The 11,064-nt window shown below is 36.8% G+C and overlaps 1 pseudogene; it reads right to left on the reverse strand.

The window, feature by feature from the left end:
- Nucleotides 1-510: 510 nt before the first annotated feature.
- On the reverse strand, nt 511-1,479 carry LOC119537338 (annotated as a pseudogene).
- Between the last annotated feature and the right edge of the window lie 9,585 nt (nt 1,480-11,064).

Below are 11,064 nucleotides of genomic sequence, written 5' to 3' on the forward strand. Positions count from 1 at the left end.
GTATTACAGCTACAAAATGGTTTATTCTTTATAGTCTTTATGGAATCTTCTATCTCTGTGAAAACACTGGCATTTGAAGGTGATAGACACCTGCTTAGTTTGAAGATGGAAAGACAGGAGAGCAGATGTGTTGTTTGACTCATTCTTCCAACGGCAAATTACAACTGGCAAACAAGGATGTTCCCCCTCCAATGATAAAATATCTCCATGGTTTTACTTTATTCATTTGCTGCAGAATCAGTAATCTGATTCCAAGAGGAAAAAAAAAAGAAAGTTCAAACATATAATAAAAAAGCAGCAATAATAAATTCTTTTCTTAATAATATTCTCAAAAAGGAAAAAAGGTGAGGAGAAAAATATTGTGCAAATGTTGAGGAAAAGAAGACCTATCTACAAGATCAGAAATAAATTATTGAGAGAAGGCTACAGTTTCCTACACTATGATAAGCAAGTAATAGGATAAGGAAGCTACCACCAAATATTACTGTTATTACTCTGAATTACTGTAATTCAGAAACCACTATTTCTGAAACTACATACACATAAGAACCTTCTCCAACTCAGGGTTTTTCTCAAGGCAAGTATTACATCTTTATTCCTCAAGCTGTAGATTAAAGGGTTCATCATGGGAACAACATTGCTGTAAAAGACAGAGGAAGTTTTTCCCTCATCCATAGACAATTCAGAAAATGGCTGGAGATACATGAATGAACCTGATCCAAAGAACAGAGAAACAGCCATTATGTGGGAACTGCAGGTGCTGAAGGCTTTGGACCTGCCTTCAGTGAAACTGATGTGCAGGATGCTGCAGAGAATGAAACCATAAGAGATGAAGATGGTGAGACTGGGCACAATGATGTTGATGCTCACTACAATGAACAACACCAGTTCATTGACATAGGTGCTTGTGCAGGAGAGCTGCAGCACAGGGAGGATGTCACAGAAATAATGGTTGATGGTGTTGGCATCACAGAAGGTCAGTCAGTCTCAGCATGCATCCAGTGTGGATCATAGCAGTAGAAAATGCCATCAAGTATGAACCAAAAATGAGGTAGGAGCACACTTCAGGGGACATGGCAATGTTATATGAGAGTGGATTACAGATGGTCACATAGCAGTCATAGGCCATGGATGTCAGCACGTAGCACTCAGAGACGCCGAAAAAACAGAAGAAGAGGAGCTGTGTCATGCAACCCTGGTAGGAGATTATATTCTTCTTTGATAAAAAGTTGAGCAACATTTTGGGGGTAAAGACTGAAGAATAACAGAGGTCTATGAAGGACAAGTTAAAGAGGAAAAAGTACATGGGGGTGTGAAGGTGAGAATTCAGGGCAATTAGAGCTATGAAGCCAAAGTTTCCCAGCACAGTGAATGTATATATCGCTAGAAAGAGGAAGAATGGGGGAATTGGAGGTCTGGGTGTTCTGTTAACCCGACCAGTAAGAATTCAGTCACCAAAGAGCCATTTCCAGGAGCCATTATTGTCTGGGGTATCTATGGGATAAGAAAAAAGGGTTACATTAGTAGCAAATCCTATATTCCCACATTATCTTCCCTAATGAGAGAGTCTGAGACTTTCCAAACATCGACCCCTGATACCAAGTAGCACAAATTTTCCAGTGTTTTAGTCCGGAAAGCTAAATATAATAAAGAACACCTACAACTTAGTCTAATGTATAATACATAGAGCTGCCTCATGAAAATTTAACTGCTGTGAAGAACAAGGGAGAAGATAAAAGAAAATTGGGCCAATACAGAATTATTTTCTTTCATCTCATCAAATCTTTATTCACCTAAGGCCTCCCTTGACTAGTAAAATCAGAAGCAGAGGCCCTAGCAATCTGCAACTGGCCTCTAAGGCAGACTGGACCCTCATGGAGTAGAAACCATGAACAATGTTTCAGGATCCAAACTAAAGAACCAGATTCCAGGTGAGGATTAATGTCGGCCTCAAGTCACCGAGTAAAAGCCCCAAATCTACAACAGTGGAAGTTCCCTTTCCATAGAACTCCTCTGAGATACAGGAACCCTGAGGCACCTAATTTTTCTGAACATTCTCTTTTATCTGTCAAACAGATTCTTCCATCATTTTCCCTTGAGTGTTAGGACTACATAGATGAGGGTGAAAGTGGGGTGTATTATTCCTTGTAATACCATCTCAAAATAGAGTGGACATAATATGAATAAAATTCAGAAACTCACCCTTCTCACTCAAGAAAATCTCTGTACTTCCTGGTCCCTGCTATTCTCCCCTGTGGTCCTGGAAGAGCAAATTGAAGCTCTGAATGATTTCTTTGATTTTAAGAAGATGCAGATGAGACAACAGCCTATATCTTGGAAATCATTTTGAGCTACAGATCACAATAGATCATTTTACTTTTGAGTTCCCTCAGGCAGCACAGGAAAAAGGGCTTTCTATAATAATATCACATTTGCTACTTCATTAGCCCAAAAGATTTAATGGGGTCAAACGATATAATGAGTTTGTTTTTTTTTTATAAAGAAGTAAAATCATGCTCAGTCTCTTCTCAGGATACAGATTCTGCACGTAACAGGGTAATAAGGGGATTGTATTTACACACTGGATCATATTATGTCTAGTTCTTTAGGGACTCAATATTTTCCTCAAGTTTTCACCTCGCTCTAGGGATTTTACATCCCCATAACAGTTTCTCTTTAACTCCATACACATGCTATCTTGTCTCTGAAGGGAAATCTGTCTAGTGTATTGTTTCTTTCTGTCTTTTCAATTTGGGGATAAGTGAACAATTCCGGTATATACAAAAACCATTGTGTTATACAATTTAAATGGGTAGAATGTATGGAATTTGAATTATATATCAATGAAGTTGTTCTCTTAAAAATAAAAAGGGATATAAGAAAGTATTTTGAAGACAGTAAGACTGAAAATACAACATACGAAAATATGGCAACTAGGTGCCCCTATTGGAAAAGAAGAGAGGTCTCAAATCACATACTTAAGCTTTCATCATATGAAACTGCACAAAGAACTACAGGTTAAACCCAAAATAAGCATAAAAATGAAATAATAAGGCTGACAGCAGAAAGCAATAAAATACGAAACAGAAACACATTATATAAAATCAATTAATATAAAACCTGTGTTTATTAGATCAATGGAAATGATATTCCTCTAGCCAGACTTATCAGATTAAAAAATGAGCAAAGCCCAAAATCATTAATTTAAGAAATGTAAGAGGACATTGCTCCTGATCCTATGACATTAAAAGGAAATTAATGCAATCTATGAACAAGGGTACGCTAATAATCCTGTCAACTATTGAAAGGGATAGACTCTTTGAAATATGCTAACTGCCAAATTTCACTTAAAAAGAAACAGATAACCAGAATAGACATATAACTATTAAAGAAAAGTCTCTCACAGAGAAAACTTCAGGCCCAGAGACCATTACTGTGGAATTCCACCAGACATTTACAGAATAAAAATACCAATTTTATATGAACAGATATAACTAGAATAAACAAATTCATAGAGTCAGAAACTAGAATACAGGCGACCAGGGACCAGGGAAGAGATAGAAAAAGCAAAGATAATGTTTAACTGATACAGAATTTCAATTTAAGGTGATGGAAAAATTTGGGAGTGGATGGTGGGGATAGTAGCACAACACTGTGAATGTAATAACAACACTGAATTGTATATGTGAAATTAGTTAAAATGGGAAATGTTAGGATGTAAATATGAGCAGAGTAATATATTGTAAAACACCACAGAAGTTTACATCACAAACAGTCAACACTAATGTAAATTATGGACTAAAATTAATAGAATAATATTGATTCATCGATTCTAACAAAGTTCACATACTAATGCAAAGTGTTAATAGTGAAAACTCTGTGTGTGGTGGGTTGGTTAAATGAGAAGTCTAGAGTTATTGCATGATTTTCTGAAAACATACAACCTCTCTCTTAATATATAAATGAATCATAGGTATAAATGTAAAACATACATATATAAGACATTTAGAAGAGAAAAATGTAAAAATCTTTGCAAATAGGGTTTGGCAAAGATTCCCAAGATAAGATACCAAAGAACGATCCATAAAACAACAACTAAAAAGGATAAATTGGAAGTAATCAAAATTAAAGCCTATTTCTGAGAAAAATAAAAACAAAAGAAAATACAAGCCACATATTGGGAGAAAATATTTGAAATAATATATCCAATGAGTAACTTACATCCAGAATATGTAAAGAACACTTAAAACTTAACAATAAAAAGACACACACTTCAATAAATAAATGAGCAACATATGTGAACCAACCATTTAACAAAACAGACATCAGATCACAAATAACACATGAAAAGATGCTCAACATAATTTTTATTTAGGGAAATACAAACTAAAACCATATTAAGATGCCATTACAAACCTATTAGAATGGCTAAAATTTTAGAAATTAAATAAAATCAAACTGATTATACCTATTGCTGGTAAGGATGTGAAGCAAATTGGATTCTCATGCATTACCAGGTTGAATGCAAAAGGATACTGCCAGTTAGAAAACAATTCAGCAGTTTCTCATAAAGTTGTTTCACTCCAAGGTATTTACCACAGTAAACCAAAGCTTATATTCACATAAAAGCTGTACAATATGCTTACAGTGACTTTTTCATTTTTCAGCTGGTTAATAGATAAATAATCTTTAATAAATCTACACAATAAATCCTGCACAACAATGTAGCGGATGTTTTCCGGATACATGAAACAACATGGGTGAATATAAAATTCATTACACTAAGAGAAAGAAGTTAAAAAAATTACATATCTTATACTTCAAAATATATGACATTCTGGGAAAGGAAAACTATAGCAATAGAAATCAGATCAGTGGTTTCCAATGTCTGGGGGAGGGAGAAGGGTTTAACTAAAAAGGGGCAAGGAGGAATATCTTGGTTTGTGATAGCTATTCTAATGCATATTTTTAAAAAAACACAGAACTCTAAAAACTGTGAATTTTACTCTATTTAAATTAAAAATTAGTAAAAGTTAAACACACATACAACGAATTTCCACTTCACATCTATGAGAATTAGCTAAAATTAGAAAAACTAATACAAACTGTTAGTGAAGATGTGAAACAATTTCAACTTCTCTATATTAATGGCGGGAATGTACAATAGTAAAACACCTGGGAAATGGTTTGGAAATTCCTTATGAGGTTAAGCAAGAACTTACCATATGATGAGCAATTTGTCACCTGGAAATGAAAACATATAATTCCAAAATGACTTGCACAAGTAAGTTAATACCAGCAAATTAATTATGCCCCAAACCTAAAATCAACCACAAGATCTCTGTACTAGGGAATGGATGAGCCAATTTTGTTATATTCATATGAAAGAATATTACTTGGCAATAAGAAAAGTGAACTACTAAGACACACAACAAAATAGAATCTCAAAACTACCATAACTGAACGAAGTCAAACACAAAACAATTATTGCATGATTCCATTTTTATGAAGTCCTAGAAGAGGCAAAAATGAATCTGCAGTGATAGAAATTATATCATTATTGTCTGAAAGTAAGTTGTGATGATGTTTCCATAAAGGGAAGAGGAAAATTTCTGGTGTGGTGGAAGGAATCTATATCATGTTCTTGGTGGCAATAGAATCAACATATACTTAAGGAGCCACCAAGCTGTATACATAATTTGTAAATTTTACTAAATACAAATAAAAAAATTAAAGAAGAAAGGATATAAGCCCAATACGTTGAACTCTCTATTGTTCAAAAGATCCATGGAGAAACATGATGCAAAACAAGTTTGTTTTTTTTTTAAACACATTTCTGAACTCTAAAATTGACATCGGAGTGGAAATCCACACCCTTTCATGCCACCTTTAGGGGCCTAATACCAGGAAATTTGGATTAGCGGTTTATGTAGAATGGGATTCTGATGTTTCCATAAAAGAAATTCTGACCTTTATTAAATTCACTGCTACAATCTGGAGAAAGCCAGTCAGCGAATCTGGGATAAACACTGAGTTGGAGTTCAGAAAAGAAACTGCAATTATTCATCCTTTCCCACTTTTTCACCCATGAGAGTCACCAATTATTAAAGTGAACTTCTGTTTCTATGACCAATAGTAATGGCCAAGCATCAAATGTTATGCTGTATTTAATAGCTGTGGTATATTTTAAGGACACATTATGGTTAAGAAATTAATAGAAGCTAAAAGGCTACTAACGTGTCTTGCAGGTTTGACATTCGTCACCTAAAATTCTGCTTTAACCTTTGAGGGGAGATTTTATTTGTTAGGCCTACATTAACACAGATGCAATTTTAAACATTCTAAAATGGTTTATTTTTATAAGAGCTTATAATTTTTCAAATGGAAGAAAAACTGATAATTGACCCAGATTAAGTATGGGTTTAAAAGTTGGGAGAGACTCCTCTAATTTTTGAGACTCTTCTCTACACACAGACCCTTTCAATCAGCTGACTGCACAACTCCTTGAACATAAAGTGCACAAAAGACTATGTTCCCACTGGTATTTTTGAAAGAGCACTGCTTAAATGAACTTGTTAAAGTATCAGAGGTTATCTAAGTCTTATCCTCAATGGAGATGGATCCAAGGAGTAAATGTCCCTGAGGACTCTCATCCAGAGCCCTAAGTATGACAACAGGCCCCATGGATGGGATCCACATAACCCAGTGAAAAATGGCCCCACGCCTAGGATACAATCAGGGACAGTGACTGGGGACTGATGCTCCTCAACCCGCAGGGCAGGAAAGCCCCGTGAACTCCCCCACAAAGGGTATGGTGGGTCCGGTTTTCCTTTCTGGTGTGCTGCTGTCGTCTATCTGAGATATGCATGTGTCTGTGTTGTGAACGTTGCCACCAGGAAATGCCAAAATTATTCTGAAGTCTGCTCCGGACCCCCAGTAAAGATGGACAGGCTCTCGGGTAAGGACGGTATGGACGCCAAGGTCACCCCTGTCTTTGGGAGCCAACCCCAAAAGCCAAGGTAAAAATGTTCACTAAAAAGCAGATCTACTGCTGTCCGCCTACGAAATTAAAAGACTCCCCTCCCCCAATAGACGCCTGAATTAACGCCTCAGTCAAGTCCACAAAATCTCCAAAGGGCGCGTTGCCTACAGTCCCATCGCTCCGCGCACCCGCATAAAACAGCGGTGCTCACCGGATGCTTCTAGCTGGGCGCGAACAGCACGCCCAAGTCCCACGGGCTCACCTCCAGGTGGCGGCGCTGAGTCCTGGGGGCTGTGGAAGGATGACCTGAGGGCCCCGGGTCGCCACCGGCTACACCACAGGCGCCGCGGGTCACACCCGGTGTGAGGGAGAGAAGCAGCCGCCACCGCCACGGCCAGCTCAGAGGAGGAGGAGGGCGCGCCGGTCAAGATAAAGTTCGCCGCAACGTGGACAACCATTCACGGCCTGCACGGAGACCTGAGGCAGGGATCAAATAAAAAGGGCGCCGCCGGCTGTACCACGTGACCCTGAGGAAGCGCCTCTGCTACCCACGGGCCAAAAGATGCAACAGCTGGCAGCTATCTCCAGAGAGGGTAAGAGCCTTTCATTACTTAAATACCGTGTCAGGATTATCCGAAAACACAGCCAGGTGGGGACCTAGTGGCAGGAACAGCAGATATGAACCGCCCCTGCACCTTGTTACAGTGGCTGTTACGGTCTGGCGCTTGGCCTTTCTCTACAGACGCTTACTTACCCAGAGCCGCCTGTGGCTAGTGCACCACTGAGGAAGGGCAGCAGCAGCCTCGGCCTCCAGACCTGCCCCAAAGGGGCAGGACACCCTGCAGAGGTCGAGTCCCAAACAAACCTCTCCGCCCTGAAGCCTTACAGGTTTTTTTTGAAAGGCCACAAATCAAGCCAACTCTATACCCCTATTAGCAACAGTTTCCAGAGTAAATTATGACTTGCAGGCACTCACCACCCTAAAAACTACGAAATAGAAAGCTCAGATGTTTTCCAGGATTCGCCTCAAGCTTAACTCAGCATTTCGGATGATGTGAACAAGGCTTAGTTTCTCTCAAGCCTTATCTGTAATGTAGGGTCCATTCTAACCAAGTTTTCCTCTTATTGTCACAAGATGGCCACTGACGGGACCACTGGCTGCCAGCTTCTCTCAGGCAAAGGTGAACAATTGAAAAGCAACATCACCTATGCCTCAGATTTGGGGGCCCTGATTACCAAAGCCAGAAAGGACGATTCACTCACCAGTGTGACTGTCCTTGAAAATCAGACTAACTAGAAAAATGAATCAGGCAGAACATTAAGTAACAGAAGTCAGTTGGTGGGGACAAATTAGAAAGAGGAAAATTTCTGTTTAGAAAAGAAGGATAAGTGGAATTTGTCACTAAATACATAAGTTGAGAAAGCTAATAGATTAATTCTAGGTATATAAGATGGTACCTGCTAAGAGAAGAGAGAAAAAGAAATGATAGAACATGTGGAGAGAAGTTGGGAAAAAAAAGAATCTTTCTAAGTGCTTATGAAGCTGTACAAACACATCACAGGCTGGAGAATACTGCTCAACTCAGGAAAATTGATTAATTTATGTTGTGTATACTTTTGTTTGCTTCTGCCATTTCTCCAGATTTCCTTTTGAAAAAAATCTGTTGTATAGTGAAAATAATAATAATTAAAGTACAGATCTGGACAGAACAAAAGGTTAGCAGTATATTCTGGGTGCCCAGGGGTAATGGTTCAGATGCAGGAAGCAGGGGGAGGCAGATCCAAGGGACAAGAGAAAATTCATAAGGAAAAAATATAGGACTATCAATACAGCTACCTCATCTCATCTAGATAATTTTTTTCCACAGATATTTTGTATATATTATTTAAATGATTCTATGTAAAGTTAAAATACATCTATCAAATATATAATGGAAGCAAACCTGAAAAAAGCTCACAAATCAACAATATTTGTCATTTCACATTTTAACTCTTACAGTGTTTATACAAATATTTCTCCAACTAAGAAGTCATTCACCAAAGCTGAAATTAGTGAGTGTACCCAGTCTACTTACCCAAATTTGGAGCAAATTTGATTAAATATGCTATTGAACACTTTGCCTATCTGCAATTGTTGGCTAGGTTATTAGGCCTTTCATACTTAATACTTAATAATAACAGCTAAAATTACTGAATGGAATACTCTGACAATATTTTATTTTATGACCTGAGTGGAGATTGCATAGAATTTATTGCGTATTCGTTAAACTATACTAGTATGTTTTGTGAACTTTTCAATATGTATGTTATGTTAGATGGTACAATAAAAAATTCAGTACTTTTATTATTTACCATATTGTGAATTATTCAACATTCAATATTATCCATTTTGCATTTGAAACAGAATTGTAAGTATTTAATTTCTTCTTAGATAATATTTCCAAGTGAAGCATCATCAAAATTCTTTTTAATAGCAGTTTTACTGAGATATATTTACATACCATACAACCCATCAAAAATGTACACTCAATCACAGAGAAGTGTACTCATCCAATTATTGAATATTTTCATTACTCCAAAAAGAAAAACCACACACCCTTAGCAGATACTTCTTATTCACTCTATCCTTCCCTATTCCTATATAACCACTAACCTAATTCTCTATAAATTTATTTATATATACATTTTATATCAATGTAATCATACAATATGTAGCACTTTACATCTGCTTTCGTTAACTTAGCAAAATGTTTTTTTTTTTAATTATTGAAATTTTTTAAAATAGTGAAGTGGTACGTTTACCTACAAGTCACGTAAAAGTCATGTAAAAAATACAACATTCCCATATACCTCCCATTGTTAAACTTCACATTAGTCTGATACCTTTGTTACAGTGATGATAGACATTAAAATACTACTGTTAAACTATAATCCATTGTTTACATTATGTGTATTTTATCCATATACCACCTTGTAACAGTGTCATGCATTTATTTTAATTCATGAAAGAACTTTCTTATATTTGTACTGTTAATCACAGTCCATTATCCACAACAGGGTTCACTGTGTTATAGTCCGATGTTTTGGTTTCCAACTTTCCTTCTAGTGACATGCAGGACCCAAAATTTCCCCTTTCAAAACCACATTCACAAACATAATTCAGTGCTGCTAATCATGCTCACAATAATGAGCTACCTTCACCACTATACATTTCCAAACATTTACAATCAACCTAAATAGAAAATCTGCACAAACTAATAATCAGCTCCCCATTCTCTACCCTCATTCTATCCCCTGGTAATCTAGATTCTAGATTCTAACTCTATGAGTTTGCATATTATAATTAATGCATATCTGTGAGAATATACAGAATTTGTCCTTTTGTGTCTGGCTTATTTTACTTAACATAATGTCCCCAAGGTTTATCCATGTTGATGCATGCAGCAGGACATAATATTCCATTTTATGTATCTGCCACATTTTCTTTATCAATTCATCAGTTGATGGACACTTGCATTGCTTCCATCTTTTGGCAATTGAGAATAATAACACTGGTGTGCAAATATCTGTTCACATCCCTGCTTTCAGTTCTTCTGGGTGTACTAGAAGCAGGACTGCCAGATCATATGGCAGTTCTATACTTAGTTCCTGAGGAACTGCAAAACTATCTTCCACAGTGGCTGCACAATTTTACATTCCTACCAACAGTGAATGAATGTTTATTTCTCCATATCCTCCTCAAAACTTGTAGACTTCTGTTTTTTTAATAGTGGCCATTCCTGTAGGTGTGAAATGATAACTCATTGTGGTTTTGATTTGTGTTACCTCAATAGCTAGTGATGTTGAGCATCTTTTCATATGTTTTTTAGCCATTTATATTTATTCTTTGGAAAAAATGTCTATTCAAGTCTTTTGTCAATTTTTTAATTGGGTTGTTGGTCTTTCTATTGTTGAGTTGTAGGATTTCTTTATATATTCTGGATATTAAATGCTTCTTGGATATGTGGTAACCAAATATTATCTCTCATTGATTTAGTTGCCTTTTCACTATCTTTGACAAAGTCCTTTGAAACACAAGTTTT

Source organism: Choloepus didactylus, chromosome 6 (assembly GCF_015220235.1).
Source record: "Choloepus didactylus isolate mChoDid1 chromosome 6, mChoDid1.pri, whole genome shotgun sequence".
Lineage (NCBI taxonomy): Eukaryota > Metazoa > Chordata > Mammalia > Pilosa > Megalonychidae > Choloepus > Choloepus didactylus.